Here is a 20,725-nt window from a genome sequence, read left to right as displayed (position 1 = left end):
ATAAATTTAAAAGACTGAAATCATACAAAGTATATTCTCTGAACACAACAGAATAAAATTAGAACTTAATAACAGAAGGAAAACTGGAGAACTATAGATATGTGGAAATTAAACAACAAACTCTTAAACAGACTCAGGCAACTAATTTATATTTATCGCAAATATCTATAGTAAAAAAAAAAGAGTTTTCAAGTCATTAATCTAACTTTACACCTTAAGGAACTAGAAAAAGAAGAGCAAACTAGTGAAAGAAAGGAAATAATAAAGATTAGAGTCCAGGTAAATTAAACAGAGAATAGAAAGACAACAAAGAGAATCAATGAAACCAAAAGTTGGTAGTTGAAAAGATAAAAATGACAAACTTTTAGCTAGACTAAGAAAATAACAGAGAAGACTCAAACTACTAAAATTAGAAATGAACGTGGGACACTACTGACCTCAAAGAAATAAAAAGGATCATAAAAGAATACTATGAACAACTGAATGCCAAAAGATTAGATAACCTAGATGAAATGGACAAATTCCTAAAAGACATGATCTGCTGATCTATAACAAGAGACTGAATGAGTAATCAAAAACCTCCCAACAAAGAATTAACACCAATCCTTTTCAAACTCTAGCAAAAAAAAAACTGAAGGAACACTTCCGAACTCATTTTAAGACACAAACATTGCCTTGATACCAAAGCCAGACAAAGATACCACAAGAAAACTATCGATGAATATCCCTTTTAAACAGAGATGCAAAAATCTTCAACAAAATACTAGTAAACTTAATCCAGCAGCACATTAAAAAGACTATATGCTTTGAGCAAGTAGTATTTATTCCAAGATTGCAAAGGTAGTTCAACATATGAAAATAAATCAATGTAATACACCCTATTAATATAATGAAGGGGGGGAAACATGATCATCTCAATTAATGGAAAAAAGGCATGACAAAATCCAACACCCTTTCACAATTAAAAAAAAAAAAACGCTCAGCAAACTAGGGGGGGAAAAAAAAGAGCTTTCTCCGTAAGATCAAGAACAAGATAAGGATGCTCACTTTCACCACTATTATTCAAACACTGTACCAGAAATTCCAGCCAGAGCAATGAGGCAGGGCAAAATATATAAAAGGCAACCAAACTGGAAAGAAAGAAGTAAAACTACATACACAGAAAATCCTAAAGACTCTGCAAGAAAAATTATTAGAGCTAATAAAATTCAGTAAAGTTGTAGAGTGTAAGATCAACACATAAAAATCAGTTGTATTTCTACACATTAGCAAAGAACAATCTGAAAAGGAAATTAAGAAAACAATGTCACTTGCAATAGCATCAAAAAGAATAAAACACTTAGGAAGAAATTTAACCAAGGAAGTACAAGACATGTACAACGCAAGGGACAAAAGACTGCTGAAAGAATTAAAGAAGACCTAAATCAATGGAAAGACATCCATCACATGTTCATAGGCTGGAAGACTTAAAACTGTGGTGATAAAATGTTCCAGAAATAGATAGTGGCAATGGCTGCACTTAAAAATCTTAAATTTTATGTTATGCAAATTTTACCACAAGACTCAGAAATGACACAAATATTAGAATTAGCATATGAGGATATGAAAATAGTCATTATAACTGCATTCGACATGGAAGATTTTTTTTAAATGGAAATGTTAGACAGGAAAAGTAGAAGGACTTCATCACAAGCAGAGCTACATTTTTTAAATGTTAAAAGAAATTCTTTAGCCAGAAGGAAAATCCACATAAAAATACAGATCTACATAAAGGAAGAACACCAGAAATGATCATTTCAAGGGTAAATATTTAAGATTTTGTTTTATTATTTAAATCTCTCTAAAAGAAAAAAATAATAACAATGTAATGAAGTTTTATAACATGTAAAAGTAAATGGATCACAACAATGGCATAAACGCTAAGGAAAGAGAATGAAAGTATACTTTTGCATGGTTCATAATACTATACATAAAATGACATTATCTTTGAAAGCAGTGAAATGAAAGATGTATACTATAAACGTTTATATACTATAAACCTAAGCAACCACTAAAATAACCAAACATGCAGTTACAGCGAGTAAGGCAACTGATGTGATAAAACAGAATCACAGAAAATACTCAACTAAGCCAAAAGAAGACAGAAAAAAGAAGGAACAAAGAATAGGACAAATGCAAAACAAATAACAAGATGACAGACTCAAACACAACTACATTAATAACCACATCAAGCATACAGGCATACATCTTATTGTGCTTCACTTTATTGCACTTCACAGATAACTGTTTTTTACAAAGTGAAGGTTTGTGGCAACACTGTGTTGAACAAGTCCATCAGTGCCATTTTCCCAACAGCATTACCTCACTTCATGTGTCAGTGTCACATTTTGGTAATTCTCACAATATTTCAAACTTTTTAATTATTATTCTATTTGTTATGGTGATCTGTGAAGAGTGATTACAACACTGAAAGCTCAGATGATGGTTACCAAGTTCAGCAATCAAGTATTTTTAAATTAAGGTATGTTTATTGTTCTTTTAGACATAATGCTATTGCACACTTAACATAGTATACAGTATAGTGTAAACATAACTTCTATACACACTGGGAAACCAAAAAATTCATGTGACACACTTTGTTGCAATACTCACTTTATTGCAGTGGTATGGTACTGAACCCACACTATCTCCAAAGTATGCCTGTATATGGTCTATAGACTCTATTTATTTAAAAGATAGATACTATCAGGCTGGATAAAAAAGCATGATCCAACTAGAAGCTGCCTATAAGAAACACTTTAAATATGAAGACACAGGGGCGCCTGGGTGGCTCAGTCAGTTAAGCATCCGACTCTTGATTTCAGCTCAGGTCATGATCTCGGGGTCCTGGGATTGAGCCCCACATTGGGGTCCCTGCTCAGCAGGGAATCTGCTTGTCTCCCTCTCCCTCTGCCCTCCCCCTGCTTGTGTGCTCTCTCTCTTACATAAATAAATCTTTTTTTTTTTTTTTAAAGATTTTTTTTAAATTTTATTTATTTGAGAGAGAGAATGAGAGAGAGCACATGAAAGGGGGGAGAGTCAGAGGGAGAAGCAGACTCCCTGCTGAGCAGGGAGCCCGATGCGGGACTCGATCCAGGGACTCCAGGATCATGACCTGAGCCGAAGGCAGTCGCTTAACCAACTGAGCCACCCAGGCGCCCCCATAAATAAATCTTTAAAAAAATAATACAAATTTAAAAATTCGGTCTTTTCAGGCGCCTGGGTGGCTCAGTTGAGCATCTGTCTTCGGCTCAGGTCATGATCCCAAAGCCCTGGGATCGAGCCCAGTGTCAGGTTCCCTGCTCAGCAGAGGAGTCTGCTTCTCCCTCTCCCTCTGTCCCTGCTCATGTGTGCTCTCTCTCTCTCTTTCTCTCACTCACTCTCTCAAATAAGTAAATTCTTAAAAAATAATAACAAAAATTAAAAAATGAGACGACATGAGACATTTCACCAAAGAGAATACAGATGGCAAAAATAGTATGTTCAACGTCATCAGGCATCAAGGAAATGCAAATTAAAACCATAAAGAGGGGGTGCATGGGTGGCACAGTCAGGTTAAGCATCTGCCTTCAGCTCAGGTCATGATCCCAGGGTCCTGGGATCAAGTCCTGCATCGGGCTCCCCGCTCCTTAGGAGGCCTGCTTCTCGCTCTCCCTCTGCCTGCTACTTCTCCTGCTTGTGCTCTCTCTCTGTGTCAAATAAATAAATAAAATCTTTAAAAATAAAAAAATAAAATAAAATAAAACCGTAAAGAGAGGGGCGCCTGGGTGGCTCAGTCGTTAAGCGGCTGCCGTCGGCTTCGGTCATGACCCCAGAGTCCCAGGATCAAGCCCCGCATCAGGCTCCCTGCTCAGAAGGGAATCTGTTTCTCCCTCTGCCCCTCACCCTGCTTGTGCTCGCTCTCTCTCTCAAATAAATAAAAAATCTTTAAAAAAAAATAAAAATAAATAAAACCATAAAGAGATACCTCTACACACCTATTAGAACACCTAAAGTAAAAAATAGTGACAATATCAAATGCCAAGGAAGAGAGAGAAACTAGGCCTCTCAAATAATGCTGATGGGAATCTAAAATGGTATATACCACTCTGGAAAATGGGTTGGCAGCCTCTTAAAATATACTTTACACTTTCTTAAATACATTTACCATAATACCCAGCAATTCATACTCCTAGACATTTATCCCAGAGAAATGAAGTCTCATGTCTTGCACACAAATGTTGATAAGAGCTGTTATCTGTAATAGCCAAAACTAGAAACTGCCCAAATGTCCAACAATGGGTGAAGATTTAAAAAATTCTGGTACAGGGCGCCTGGGTGGCTCAGTTGGTTAAGCGACTGCCTTCGGCTCAGGTCATGATCCTGGAGTCCCGGGATCGAGTCCCGCATCGGGCTCCCTGCTCGGCAGGGAGTCTGCTTCTCCCTCTGACCCTCCCCGTCTCATGCTCTCTGTCTCTCATTCTCTCTGTCTCAAATAAATAAATAAAATCTTAAAAAAAAAAAAAAACAAAACAACTCTGGTACACACAGACCTGTACCTCTGAAACCAATAATACATTATATGTTAATAAAAAACAAAACAAAACAAAACAAACTCTGGTACATCCATACCATGGGATACTGTCCAGCAATAAAAAGGAATTACTGATACATGCGACAACTTGGATGAATTCCAAGGGAATTACGCTAAAAAAAAAAAAGGCAGTCTCAAAGGTTACATATGTTTTTATTCCATTTATTTATCATCTGGAAATGACAAAGTTCAAAAATGGCGTACAGATTAGTGTTTGCCAGAGGTTAGAGGGATGGATGGGACTATAGGATGGATGGATGGGGATAGCACAAGGTTCTTTTTGGTAATAGAACAGTTCTGTATCTCAGTTGTGATGTTGATTATACTAATCTACACATCTGATAAAACTTGAAAGAACTGGGGTGCCTGGGTGGCTCAGTCGTTGGGCGTCTGCCTTCGGCTCAGGTCATGATGCGGGCATTGGGCTCTTGCTCGGCGGGAAGCCTGCTTCTCCCTCTCCCATTCCCCCTGCTTGTGTTCCCTCTCTCACTGTGTCTCTCTCTGTCAAATAAATAAATAAAATCTTTAAAAAAAAAAAAACAAAACTTCAAAGAACTATATACACACACAAATGAGCACATGTAAAACTGGTGAAACCTGAACAAGATCTGTGGGTTGTACCAATGCCAATTTCTTGGTTTTGATATTGTACTATAGTTACCTAAGATGTTACCATTGGGGGAAATTGGCTGAAGGGTATGTGGGACCTCTCCATACTAACTTTGGAACCTCCTATGAATCTGTAATGACTTCAAAATAAAAAAATTTTTTACAATACAATCTTGACCTACACACACACACACGTGGCATAAAAGTATACTCAGGCAAACCAAAGTCTTAATGAGATCTCAGACTTCCAATCTCCTAACCCGTCTCCCTAAGCAACTACTTCTTTTCTTGTGTATCCTTCCAGAGAAGTTTATGAACATAGAAGCATAAATGCGTTTATTAATGTGTGCATATGTATTTGCATATACACCCACAAATACACAATTGACTTTTTTCACAACTTACTTTTTTACAGTAATGTCAGCATATCATACTGTCCTGCAACTTTTTTTTTTCACCCAATAATATGTGTTAGAGATGAACTCATGCAAAAGTACTCCTTTTTTCTTTCTTTTTATGGCTGTGTGACATTCCACTGTATGGCTGTACAATCATTTATTTAACCCATATTAAGAATTACTTAGGGCTTCTGGCACTATAATAAACAAAGATAAATCTTTAAAATTACTGAGTCAGAAAGTATGAACACTTATAATTTTAATAAGTCCTCCAAAGAAACTGCACAAATTTACATTCCTGCCTAGAGTGTATGAGTGATTCTATATATCCTTGCTATTGTTGTGTATCAAACTTTTTTTTTAATTTTTTTTTTATTTATTTATTTGAGAGAGAGAATGAGATAGAGAGAGCATGAGAGGGGGGAGGGTCAGAGGGAGAAGCAGACCCCCCGCTAAGCAGGGAGCCCAATGTGGGACTCGATCCGGGACTCCAGGATCATGACCTGAGCCGAAGGCAGTCGCTTAACCAACTGAGCCACCCAGGCGCCCTGTATCAAACTTTTTAACCTTTATCAATCTAACAGTGAAAAATGCTCTGCTGTTGTTTAAATTTGTTATTACTAACATAATATGTTATTACTAAAATTTAGTACTATATAAGACCATAAGGTGCTGAGAATAAGTGATGTACCCAAGAAAATTTTGCTATGGGGAATTATAACCAATGAAGAAATAAAAAAAGATTGGGGGCACCCGGCTGGTTCAGTCAGTGGAGCGTGTTACTCTTGATCTCGCGGTTGTAGGTTCAAGCCCCACGTTGAGTGTAAAGATTACTTAAAAATAAAATCTTAAGGGGCGCCTGGGTAGCTCAGTCGTTAAGTGTCTGCCTTTGGCTCAGGTCATGATCCCAGGGTCCCGGTATTGAGCCTGCATCAGGCTCCCTGCTTGGCGGGAAGCCTGCTTCTCTCTCTCCCACTCCCCCGCTTGTGTTCCTGCTCTCGCTCGCTCTCTCTGTCAAATAAATAAATAAAATCTTTAAAAAAAAATCTTAAAAAAAAAAAAGATAGGAGTTGGAAAAGTCCTTAGAGAGTAAGAATAGCTTGTTGAAATGCTATTCAATACATACTTTAACACCATAATGAGAAACTGTCCACTCTATTTTCATTTCAATTGTTAAAAACATCTTCATTATGTACCGATATTTCCCTTCCTCTAACTTTCATTCATTGTTCCTAGTTCTGTCCTCTGGGGATATAAAAGATGTTTAATCCTTTTCCAGGTCCCAGCCTTCATGCTTTTCACAGAATCACAGACTTAAGTCAGGAAGAATATTAAAGATCACTCAATTACCCAATTTGAAAAAGCATTACCATATAGCCCACTAAAGTCTTTTTTTTTTTCCAGGCTGAATAACTCAAATATTTCAATTATTTTGCAAATATCTGTTTCAAGACACTGCTTCATTCTGATTACTCTCCTCTGAATACACTGTCTACCAAAAAGCAGCAAAGAGAATGAAGAATAGTCAGCTAAATGCAGAGTAGAAAACGATAATCAACTGTGTTATAAACAACCTGCTTCAAAATATTTAAGTATTAAATATTTTGAGTATGAGCCTTTGGGCAGTTATAATACACTTTTGACTCATCAACTTCAGACAAATAAGGAGACCCAGCCAGGCACACACCTACTTAAAAACAACAACAACAACAACCCACCTGTTAGCCTTCCAAGTCTCCAACCCTGTAATTGTGCAGATTAAAAAAAAAAAAATCAATTACAAGGCTTTGTTTGTCCCTAGCAAATACATACATGTCAAATATAAAATTATTATAATAAATATTTTCTTAGACACAGTCTGTCTTTCCAATTATTAAAAATAAAGGGAGAGGACAGAGGGAGGATCCTGATTCTGTCACATAACATACTAGCACTCCCTCACAGTTTGTAATGGATAAACATTTTAAATAGGACATGGGGGAAGACAGCACCTTGAGGGACACCACTAAGAATGAACTGCAGTTTAATTTTAACATCAGCCCATTAATCAATCACAAATCCACCTATCTATGCAATTATTCAGACTACATTTCTCTAACTTGTCTATAAAGATATCATAAAAGGCTGTCAAATGCTATCTGTATAACCTTGGGGGTCCCTTCCCTCATTTGTAAAACACCACTAAATGAGACAATCTACAGTACCCAGAACAAAATTAAAAATCCAATAAATGTAGCTGTAATTCTAGATATACTATGGCCAGAGTATCTTCTGTTGTACCTACCAGGTTACTTACCCTATAAGAAAAGAAATTAGGCCAGAATGACATGACTTGCTCTCTGGGAACCCATGCTGGCTCTTAGTGATCAGCACCTTCTTTTTTAAGTACCAACAACACACATGTTAAAAAATCTGAGCATTTGGTTCAGGAATGACACCTATCTCATCAGTTTATTACTATTATCTGCAACCTTTACTTATTTTCCAACACTGTATATACTTCAGCAGCTAAAACGCTCTTTTACATACAATAGGTGGCTCAAAAAAATTTTTTTTGTTGAGTTTTCTTTTTAAAATCAGGATGTATTCCTTAGTTTTGATAAAATTATCATGGTTATATAAGATGTCAGGGAAAGCTGAGTGAACGGTGTATGGGAATTCTCTGTACTATCTTTACAATTCTCCTAAAAATACATAAGTTTTTCAAAATTAAACATTTTTAAAAAATTAAGATGATCTTTCTTACCTCTGATAAATTCATTCTTAAAATACCTCAAATATTACCAACCACTATTAGGTACAAATTCTTTAGCAGCCTTTACAGCCTGATTAATCTGGAATAGAAGGTGTGAATTCCAGCAAACAGGAACGTTCGTAATACCCCTTATCCTGGGCCACACAGAGTTAGTATTCAGTAAACAACAGTCATCCCCAAATTTTATTTTTGGAAACAAGAGCCTTAAAAAAATCTATCCCAAAAGCAAGTATCCTTATGCCTAAAGCATTAAAGCTCTGTAGAATCCAATTAAAACCTCTGACTCTTACTGCTCAAATCACTTAATTAGGAGTAACATTCAAGTCAAGCTCAAAATCTTTGATGTATGAGACCAATTACTACTATATAGTACCATTAGCATGGAAATCATTTTAAAAATATGTTTATATCATGGATGATTGGTTTCTGAATTAGGTAAATAAGAATTTAGGAAAATGATAAATTTTATTTGTAATTATTTAAGCTCAAACTTTCAATGTTAAGCAACAAAGTCATGAAAATTCTGCTAAAACTTTAACTGTCAAGCAGGGAAATACTAAAATACCTAAGAATAAAGTGTCTTTCCTCTAAATACCTCCAAATAGATTTTATACTTTAAAGAGTTTCTTTCAGGTATCAACCGTCTAATTTTCAGAAACTTGGCTTTCCTTTTTGGGACAGTACTACAGAATTGGTACTATAAACAGAAGTGCTACTGTCAAAGAATCGATCCAATAATAAAAAGAGCTAAGGCCACTTGTCTTATAGAAAATTACTGCCAAATACTGCCAGACCCTGCTTTTTCTTCCTTCTGGGCTAGCAGCCAGATACTAATCATTTTTAGACCCTTTCTAATTTTTAGTACACAATTTAGTGCACAATACCACATCTGAACTAGACACTATTTTAATGAATGTTCTCCATAATTTGTCTAACGTTTTGGCATATAAATACACACATACACGCATACATGATCTGCCATACCTCTGGAAGTATTTCTATAAGAAAGTGATTAACAGTGGTTGCCATTCAGGCAACTGTTTGGGTCCTGGAGTTTTATATGTTTTTGTAAAAAATATTCAAAAAAATTAATTTATCCATTAAATTAAAAATAATTTTTTTATTTATTAAAAATAATTTAATTATAAAAATATCCATTCTTTCTTTCTTTCTTTTTTACTATTTATTAAATTTTAATTATAAAAATATCCATTCTTTCTTTCTTTCTTTCTTTTTTTATTTATTAAATTTTATTTATTAAATTTTTTTATTTATTAAAAATAATTTAATTATAAAAATATCCATTCTTCCTTTCTTTCTTTAAAAAGAAATGTTTTTTCTTTATGTTTTCTTTATGTTTCTTTAATGTTTAAAAGAAAACATTAATGGGGCGCCTGGGTGGCTCAGTTGGTTAAGTGACTGCCTTCAGCTCAGGTCATGATCCTGGAGTCCCAGGATCGAGTCCCACATCGGGCTCCCTGCTCAGCGGGGAGTCTGCTTCTCCCTCTGACCCTCCTCCCTCTCATGCTCTCTGTCTCTCATTGTCTCTCTCACAAATAAATAAATAAAAATCTAAAGAAAAAAAAAAACATTAATTCCAGTTAAAATATTTTACCTTACAAGATAATGTATAAGGGATTCTTTTAAAGATATTTTTAAAATATTTTAGTATGTAATTGTTTTAAAAACAATTTACAATGTTCAACTTCACTTATAATAAAAAAAAAAACACAAATTAAGGAAAGATTATTTTTGCTTACCAAATTAGAAAAGCTGAGTATTGGCATATAAATTGGCAGGACCCTTCTAGAAAGCAAAATGGCAATATCTAATTTTTTTTAAGGTCTTGCCTTTGGCTGAACATTTTTACTCCTATCCTAAGAAAGTAAGTATGGAGAATGAACTTATGCAAAGATTTTCTTCAATGTTATCAGCAGAGAAAAAAAAATGTTTAATAATTGGGAATGGTTAAATCACTATATACCCATTCAGCAGAACTGTGCTACTTTAATAAAGTTAGATTTTGAAACAATTTTAATGAAGTAGAAAAGTCTTCATGATATAATGCTTGGTGGGGTAACAAACAGTATACATATGAATAAATATATTCATGTATTCATGGGAGGAGGAAGAATGTATACCAAAATGATAGTAATGCTTTATTTGGGCTGAGCTTATTTTGCCTTTCTCCAAGTTTTTAAAAGAGTACCTAGAACTCTTTATATAAAGAGTTATATATAGGGACAGTTATATATATAACTATTTATATACAATATAAATATATAAAACATGAACACACACCTTTATTCTTAAGTTTATAATATTGCAAAACTGATGTAGTATTTAAACAGTTGAAATACTAAATCAAAACCTTCTAATTAATAACATTTAGGGAAACCAATGAAGAGTAACCCAAGTTACTTTTACTATGTATCATTAAGATCATTCCTACCATACAATAAGCACTACCATACAATACAATAAGCACTACCAGCTAGCTCATTTTTAAATCAAAACAATAAAAAAAGAAAACCTCAGACTACTATATCAGTACACAAATGGAAAAAAAATTATCCCATCAGACAGGGTTAATAATGTAATCATGAGATAAAATTATAAGAATACTTATTGGATAAATAACATCCCTGGAAGAAAGAACTGCTTAAACTAACATATAACATCTAAATTAATAAATATAACCAAGCTTATCCTTTAAATGCACTGAGTCTGCTACTGGGAAAAACAATAGTTATTGATGAATAGGTAAATTATCATTTCTCAGACATTAATCTGTATGTTTCAAATGTAGCTGGAGCATACCCCTAAAGATTATTTCCACCACTAGTGCCCACTTAAATCACAAGTTCACTATTACTCCTGGCACCCTTCAGTGGGTTACCAATGCCTTAAGCCCAAATTCCTTCCGTTGGTTATAAGACTCAACTGTGTTTTCATATTGCTGTTATTAAAGAATAATGCCCTGGTGGGCGCCTGGGTGGCTCAGTAGTTAAGCGTCTGCCTTTGGCTCAGGTCATGGTCCCAGGGTCCTGGGATCGAGCCCCACATCTGGCTCCCTGCTCAGCCGGAAGCCTGCTTCTCCCTCTCCCACTCCCCCTGCTTGTGTTCCCTTTCTCTCTGTGTCTCTCTCTGTCAAATAAATAAAATCTTAAAAATAATAATAATAATAATAAAGAATAATGCCCTGGCAAAAAAAAAAAAGACTCATGGATGGTCCTTGCTTTCACTCGCTACTCCTTCTCACTTGCTTTCTACACCTGAACCCAGTAGTTTGCAAGAAAGTGTGATCCTTGAACCAGCAACACTTCCATCATCTGTAAGCATGTTAGAACTCCAAATTCATGAGCCCCACTCCTACCAGGAGATTCATATGCACATTATAGCTTGAAAACCACTGCTCCAGCCTTCCTGAATTGCCTGCAGATCCCCAAATCTGCCCTGCTCTCTCTCTGCAAATGTAGTTGCCTACCTACAGTGTTCTTTTACCTCATTCCCTCTGAGGTGTCCTATCCACCTTGTTTCCTACTCATCTTTCAAGTCTTAGCTTAGAAATCACTTCAAAAGAAAACTGTAAACTTTCCCAGAATTAGAAAAATATTACTCAAGCTTTCTTCTATTATTGTAGCTCTCATTTGCATTCTTCACCAACTAAAGCCATTTCTAGAATTACTTAAGGCCATCAAAGAAAGCCTTGCTTGACATACCCCAAAACATCACTAACACATGACAAAAATAAAAAACAGATTCACAGCTTCTCCACCTGTGTTATGAATGTATTGGTATAACTGATTTCAAAGTGTATAGAATGTTAGAAAAAATATAATGTACAGTAGAACCAAATGTCAGAAAAAAATGACTTTTATTGTTGAAAAATTGAAGAAGAATAGCCAGCCAGTTCTGAAATTCACATCTTGAAATTAATTTGAACTTTCTCTTTCCTGTGCATATTTCTCCCATTTTCTAGAGGAGGGAGAGCAAATAATGAGGAATATGGCTTTAAAAAAAAAAAAAGGCAATCCCAGATGAAAGAGAAATGTGTAAAGCCTGGATAAAGCCATACTTTATGTCAGAAAAAAGAAAAAAGTATGGACTAGAAACAGTTCTCCAAGGACACCTGGGTGGCTCACTCAGTTGAGAGGCTGCCTTCGGCTCAGGTTGTTGTCCCAGGGTCCTGGGATCAGCAGGGAGTCTGCTTCTCCCACTGCCCCTCCCCTGCTTATGCTCACTCTCACCCTCTCTCAAATAAATAAATAAAATCTTAAAAAAAAGGAAACAGTTCTCCAACATTTTTAATAAGTTTGAGATAATCTCACAGTACATGATTAGTTACTAATTTATCTTCAATCATTTAATGATCATCTAGCATGTGCTAAAAACCATGTGGTATTAAGAATTGTGTCTCTCGGGCGCCTGGGTGGCTCAGTTGGTTAAGCGACTGCCTTCGGCTCAGGTCATGATCCTGGAGTCCCTGGATCGACTCCCGCATCGGGCTCCCTGCTCGGCGAGGAGCCTGCTTCTCCCTCTGACCCTCCCCCCTCTCATGTGCTCTCTGTCTCTCTCATTCTCTCTGTCTCAGATAAATAAATAAAATCTTTAAAAAAAAAAAAAAAAGAATTGTGTCTATATATATATGTGGAGATGAAGTTAACTCCTAGTTATTTAGCCAAGAAATTAATCTTTTTTAAGATCTTACTTATTTTTGAGAGAGAGAAAAAAACAAACAAGTGGGGGGAGGGGCATAGGGAGAAGCAGACTTCCCTCTGGGCAAGCCTGATGCAGAACTCAATCCCAGAACCCTGGGATCATGATCTGAGCCAAAATCAAGGGTTGGATGCTCAACTGATTGAGCCACCAGGTACCCCAAGAAAGTAATCTTTATGTGCACCAAAAGACAGGTACAAAGTTGTTCACAGCAGCTTTGTTCCCAAGAGTTAAAACTGGAAATGGCCCAATGTATCAACAGAACAGAAAAACATATGTACTCAAACAATGGAATACTACACTACAATGAAAAAGAATGAATTACTGTTACCTTAAAAAAATATGGATGAATCTTACAGACACAATGCTGAGCAAAGGAAACCAGGCTGATTCCATTTGTCAGAAGTTTAGGAAAATAAAACCAATCTGTTGCGACAGAAGTCTGAAGAGTGGTTACTTCGGGGAAATACTGACTCCGGGGAAATACTGACTAGGAGAGAACGTGAGGAAGGTTTCTAAGGTCCTAGAAGTGTTCTAGATCTTGATCTGGTTGGTGACTACATGTTTACACATGTAGAAATACATTGAGCAGTTTATAATTTCTGCACTTTACAATATAGGATATTTTTGAAGTCCCATAAATTTTTTAGAAAATGAAAGAGAAAGTTCCTATTCCTCTAAGCCAGCCAGGAAAAAAGGAAGAAAGGAAAAAAGGAAGGAGGAAACGTTAAATCAAATAATTTCCAAATTCCTGCTTTAAAGTTCAATTGTTTTATTCAACAAAAATTTGAGCACCTACTCTGTAATAGGTACTGTTCTGGGTGCAGGTATATAGGACTGAATAAAATGGGTAAAAATCCCTGCCCTCGTGGATCTTATATTATACTAGGAGTGGAAAGACAATATAGAGTATGTTGGATAGCTGAAAGAACAAAATAAAGAAACAAAGCAGGGAAGAGAAATAGGAAGAGTATGCGTGGAAGGGCTGCTATGATTCTAAACAACAGGGCCAGTAAAGGCCTCATAGAAGGGGTAATATTTTAAGACTTGAAGGAAGTAAGGGAGGGAGACATGTATGTGTGGAAGAACATGCTCCAGGTCTTCTAAAGCAGAGAGAAGGCTACTGTGACTATAGGGAAGTGAGCAAAACAAAATAAAATAGCCAGAGTTTCAATGAGTTTAATTAAGAGTTTTACTCCAACTCCTTATTTAAAGATTAACTTAGGGGCACCTGGGTGGCTCAGTCGGTTAAACATGTGACTCCTGATTTCTGCTCAGGTCAAGATCTCAGTCATGCGATTGAGTCCTGTGTCATGCTCCATGTCCAGCATGAAGCCTGCTTAAAATGCTCTCTCTCCCTCTGCCCCTCTCCCCCACCCCTCGTGCTTTCTCTAAAAAAAAAAAAATTTTTTTTTTTTTTTAACTTAAATTGGGATGCCTGGCTGGCTCAGTCAGTACAGCTCTTGACTCTTGATCTTGGGGTTTAAGTTCAAGCCTCACCTTGGGTGTAGAGATTACTTAAAAATAAAAATCGTAAAAAAAAAAAAAAAAAGATTAACTTAAGTCAAATCTTTTCTACACAGAAACTTCTGTAACCACTAGCTCAGTCCACCCTTATCTAATCTTCTGAGCTCCTACAGCTGTACCACTCATGGCATCTTTACATATTACCTTGCAATTAAATAAACACTGACTCCCACTCCCAAATAAACCAAGCCTCTTCAGGACAGTGACTAGATTTTATGCTTTTTTGTATCTCTATTAGTTGGCTTATGGATAGCACTTAAGTGGTTACGGGTAAGGCTGATGCTAATAACAACTTCCTCAGGCATAAGATTAGGTAACTGTGGATAGATTTTTAAAAAGAAAAAAAGGAAGGAAAGAAACCAAGACGAGGGACTATGTGAGTAAAGGCACTGAGGCGTCTCCATGTGTCATGATCCAAAGTCTGGATTTTCTCTGAGCCATGTCCTTAAGACTCTGAGATCCTCAACATCACTTTTCTAAAAGCCACTCCAGGCTTTTTTTTTTTTTTCCCGTTGGGGGGCGGGCAGGACCAGGTACCTGGTATTCCTTTCAAATAATGGTTTTATAATACCAATGTGCATAACTAGCTTAACAAAGAAAATCTTAACCAATTAGCCACATGATCTTGAGCAAGACATTCAATGACTCTTGCATGTTGTCAGCTCCCTCACATGCTAAAATAGAGAGTTGGATTAAATGATCTCCGTCCAAACAATCTCAAATTCTCTAACTTTTTTGAAAAAACTGAATGAATAAACATTACAACCTAACTTCTTCAATTTGTAAAATGAATAAAATATCTATTAACAATTTTAATACACTGAATAAGCAGTCATATTCAGAAAACAGTATAGTATTTGGAAAAGCACAGAACCAAGAGTACAACAGACCTGAATCGAGTTATAGCCTGTTGCTTAGTAGATAATGACCCTGAGCAAGTTATTAAATCGTCAGCCAATAAACAGACAATATAAAGACATACACAGGTTGGCAACAATCATGTCCCATACAAAAAGCAGCCAAGGTAAAAATATCTACCAATCACTGATATCCAAGAGCTGAAATACCCAAATTACTTTATAACTCTACTAGCAATTTTGGTTATAGGAACTAGTTGTTGCCTCAAAATCTGCAAGTTTAACAGAGTAACCCTTAACTCCTATAGTGCTGGGGAGTCTTACTTCTTAAATAATGAGGATAAGAACTATAGACCTGGGTGGCTCAGATGGTTAAGCGTCTGCCTTCAGCTCAGGTCATGATCCCACGGTCCTGGGATCAAGCCCGGCATCGGGCTCCCTGCTCAGCGGGGAGCCTGCTTCTCCCCACTCCTTCTCCTGCTCCCCCTGCTCTCTTGCTCTGTCAAATAAATAAATAAAATCTTAAAAAAAAAACAAACAGAACTATAGATCTAATATCAGTTTGTGGTCATAGGTGTAAGGTTAAAGTATCATATTCTATTAATAAGAGAAAGCCCAAAATTTTAGAAAAATAGGACAAGACTGAGATTTGGGCTTAACTCGGACATTATGAAGATATCAATCTTGGCATTGAGGGTTCAAACCTGTAATAAGACCCAACTGTGTAAAATAAGCATCGAGGTTCAAAAAGTAGTAAGACAAATATAAACCTAGTTTTGAGTCAAGGAGGAGCCAGTGACAGACATAAATAATTACAGCATACTAGCAAACATAAGAGAATGAATGAACAAGACAGAGAGAGTGAATAACCCAGTGGGATAAGGAAGAGGGAGGACCAGAGGATACAGAAGACTTAAAAAGCAGACGGTGCTTTTTTTTGTATCTTGAAAACTCAGTAGACTTTGTCAGCAAGACGGGAGAAAGAAAGGCATTCTAAGCAGTGGGGAGAATATATGAGAAGGCTCTGAGTCAGGAAACAGTATGACTCTTTCAGTGAATTAACTGGATTAGTACAGTTGGAGCTTCAGATTTACAGTGGGAGAAATGCAGGAGATGAGCCAGATGAAGGGCCTTGTAATGATAAAGAGTTAGAACTAAGTATGTACTGTAGGTAAAGGAGAAGTATGGATTTTAAGAAAGAAGCTTTGAATAGATTTGCATTTTAGAAAAGTCACCTTGGCAGGAGTGTAAAGGATGGATTAAAGGGAGTCAACCACTAGTAACCTCATTCTACAACCCAAAGTTAAATAAGGACATTACATCATCATATACTCAACCAGAAATCAGAAATGAAAATAATAATGCTTAAAACAAATAAAGTTAAATCATCAAAAGAAAATCATTTATCTTCATGAATGTATATTGTGGAATTAAATATTTCCTATATATCTTAAAAAGGAAGAGGTTTCTAAAATTAGGTATCATAAATGAAAATTACATGGAACTAGTTGTATCCTGAGAACCAGCTACTCTTCAGACATCTATCCCTTTTTGTAGACATAATACTGCTGACATGCAACATCAAAATGCAATAGAATCCTTGGAATCGGAGCTTACACTGATTACTGACAGGGACTTCTCTTTAATTTTATATATATGGAAACTGAGGCCCTAAGAGTCTAAGAAATTACCCAAGGCCATATGTTAGTAGGACAGTGAAGACTGGAATCCATGTCTTATGATTTCCTTTCTAGAAATTGCTGTAGTACATCATGTGTATAATTCTAGAATTTTGAATGATAATCCAAAACACACTCTGGTAGTACCATTTTCATTATAGTAATAATGAAATATAAACAGTAAAACTAAATTATAGTAATAACGAACCATAAAATTATTTTTATGTTTCATATGCCTCAGAAGAAAAACAAATCTAGTAGATGTATCCATACATCTGACAAAAAGAAATCTCTTCCTGAAATCTGTGTATCAATAAGAACACCTCCACCCCCAACACAGAGACAAAAGGTATTCTTGTCTAAGGAGTTGAAAAACTTCCCTTCTCAAACTTGGAAATAATTAAATTTGAAAAAGGAAAGGCCTTAGATTAATTTATCTTTATATAATTAAACATCCAACATCTTTAACATGTTTAAACATTTTACTTAGGTCTCAGTATTCTTATTCTGTTGTGCTCCCCACCCCCTATAATATTAGATTCTTGAAATACATTTTTTCCTTCATTAGTACACACAGTGGAAGTGGCAACACTGACAAAATGCCTTATAAATACTGTACATTTCACAAATTTGCATAGTGACCAAAATGTTTTAATTTTTAGACTTCTCTAATTTGCACTTACATCCACTCACGGAAATAGATTCAAATAATATAAAAGCATAAAATTAATAGCGCTCTTCCATGCCTCTACAACCCTCTCTTAAAGAATCCCCCAAATACTCGGAAGTTTGATGTGTATCCTTATAGACTTTTTAATGCTTATATAACAAAAGGTGCTAATCCTCAGAGTCAATATATATTTAACACCCAAACTGTACTGATCATAATTCAATCTTTAATAATTCAGAAGGTAGAGCATTACCTGATTTGGTTTCCAGTTATCACAACAGACATCAATTATATTATTATTCAGGGGTTATAAAAAAAAAGTGAGCTGAACCCCAAGTACCCTGTTTCTTCATTATCAGCATCTCAATTATTTTATGTATTTATTTTATTTGCTTTCTCTCGATATAGGTGACATGTGAGCTGGAATCACTGTACCTCCAGTGCTGTGACACCTACCAGATAATAAAATATTTGTTGACTGATCAATATGTTTACTTAGAAATCATGAAAGCTGCTTTTTTAAAAAGTTACTGAAATTTGCTTAATTTATCATTTGTCTTTCAAAAATAGTGAGGAAAACAAAGGTCTGTTTAGGGTTTTTTGGCTGTAGTTCTAACCAAATATCTGCTCAATTGATCAATTTTCAAATTTTGATCAATTTGAAAGTCAATCAGACAAAAACGAAAAAAAAATAAAAAACTTAAGCTCCTCAATGGGTTAAATATTGCTATGCAGGATCCCCTTGCATTTTTTTTTTAATGATTGCAATACTCAAGGATTAAGTACATTAACCCTAATCTTTCTGGTTCTAAGATCAAAAGAAATCTCAATCTTAAAAAAACTGTTACTAAGAAAATGACTAAGGCAGGCAAAATTCTTTGCTTTGGCACAGTCAAATATGTGTTTACCCAAAATGACAGAATTACTGTTAATATGGGCTCCACTGCCTGCCACATCAGACTTCATTTACAGGCCTCTCTGATGAAGTAGCTATCTAACCTGAAGACTTGTCAAGCAAATGCAGACTTCCCAAGCCATACATCTTTTTAAAAACCATATACACGGGTCATTTTATTTAAATTTCACCAAAGTCTGGGCTAGTTACCAAGAACTCTGCATTAGAGTCAAGACTAACTCAACCTTTACCAAAAAAAACTGTTTAGCAGGATTCTCTGAAAGAGCTGCTAGTCATTCTTACAGGTCTCAAATGACGCTTCTGCAGAGCTCTAGCTTTGGGACTTCAAATTCCGATACATTATTTGGAGACTGAACTTCACGTTATCCCTCTCCACGAACGTTTTTCAAAGGACAGAGAGAAGCCCGAACACACCTCCCATCACTACTTGACTCTGCCCAACACTCAGGCAAGACTTCAGGACAGATCTAATAATGCAGGATCAGCAAAGCAGACTGCCTAGGAAAGCGAAGCCAAAACCACACAGCCTTCCCTATCTTCAGTGGCTGGCACGCTTAACCTTAGGACACTCGCCTCCCAAAGAACCTAGAGTCTATATACCCACCTAAGGTGCTGCCACTCTCTCGCTCCCAGAGCAGCGAGACCAGCAAGCCCCCACAGGGATCCCGGAGCAGGGAAAAGAAAACTGCAGAACCCAAGATTTCTCCAACTAAGAAACAACGCGGATCAATGCTCCCACTGAGCACCGAATAAATCTCACGTAGAAAGAGACCTGTTCCAGGATGCTGACCAGCCACAGGCTGTCTACTGGGCTGGCTCCGGATGCCCCTAGAGCCCCCTCCTGCCCCGAGCCGACCCAGTAGTGCCTGCTGAGCCGCGCCCTCCATTCGAGATCTGCCGGAGACCCGCCAACTCGCCCTGTCGCCCCCTTAAAGACTGGAGACCATGCCAAGTTACCGCCCCCCTCTGGGCAAAGCAGAAACCCCAGTAAAGACGCCGGTCTCCGCCGAACACCCTTCCGCCCCCAGCAGCCCACCAAGGCGGCCCGGCCCCTGCAGGGCGCAGACACATCGCCCTCTCGCCCGGAGACCCGGATAAACAGAGCCCCCTTCCCCGAACCCTAATACGCTGCTTTGTCACCCAGGGATGCGAAACACTCCCGCTCAAAGGACCCCCAACACCCCAATGATCTGCCCCTTCAGAGATTCAGGACCTGCTAAACTGAATTCTCTGCCCCCAAAGAGCCTGCGACCACGGTAAGAGGACCCCTTGTTCCGGAACCCCGCTACGTCTCCTCGAGGAACCCCAGGACCCTGACAAATCTCCCTTGACCCTGAAGTAGGACCCTGTGCGCCACCACCCACCCCCACGCCAAGCTGGAAGAGCCCCAGTAAACCGCCCCCTCGCCTCAGGAGCCCCGGCACCCGCCACACCGCCCCTGGGCGCCCGCACTCGGGTCCCACCCCGCCGCCTCCTGCCCCCCGCACTCCCGAGCCCCACCAAGCCTCGCGCCCACCAGGCAGCGCCGCGCAGCCCGCGGAGCCGCCCCCGTCGGGAGCCAGCCCGCCCCGGCTGCTCCGAGTCCCGGCTCCCCGACCGGTCCGCAGCCGGGACGCGCTCTAGGCTTACTTACCTGGGAGCGCCGGAGGGCGAGCGGACCGAGGAGCCCTGAGGAAAAGAAGGCGGCGGCAGGGAAGGGGCGGCCCAGGCCTGCGACTGCGGCAGCTCTAACCTCTCCGCGAGGAAGCGCTTGTGTGAAGAGAGCCCTCCCGCTTCGCGCGCAGCCGGGAGACCGAGCTACAGCCGTGCCCGCCGCTCTTCCCGCGAGATCCCAGCCACGGCAAGGGGCGGCCGCGGAGGCTCGAGTGACAGCCCGGAGAGCCTGTCGGCGGCTGCGCAGGAGGCGGGACTCGGAGCCCATTGCGACCAGTTGTAAAATAGAAAAGGTGATTCGTCCCGCCCACCGCTTCTCCCCTCCCCCGC

General features: G+C 38.0%; 1 protein-coding gene across 1 annotated transcript in view; it reads right to left on the bottom strand.

The window, feature by feature from the left end:
* Positions 1-20,415, bottom strand: part of GLCE (glucuronic acid epimerase) — a 117,265-nt gene extending 96,850 nt beyond the window's left edge. Inside the window, exon 1 of the mRNA XM_021693971.2 lies at positions 20,376-20,415. The gene's annotated coding sequence lies outside the window, so the exon portion shown is untranslated. The remainder of the gene's footprint in view (positions 1-20,375) is intronic.
* Between the last annotated feature and the right edge of the window lie 310 nt (positions 20,416-20,725).

Source organism: Neomonachus schauinslandi, chromosome 9 (genome assembly GCF_002201575.2).
Source record: "Neomonachus schauinslandi chromosome 9, ASM220157v2, whole genome shotgun sequence".
In the NCBI taxonomy this organism is placed as follows: domain Eukaryota; kingdom Metazoa; phylum Chordata; class Mammalia; order Carnivora; family Phocidae; genus Neomonachus; species Neomonachus schauinslandi.
This window is presented reverse-complemented; position numbering and strand designations above follow the sequence as displayed.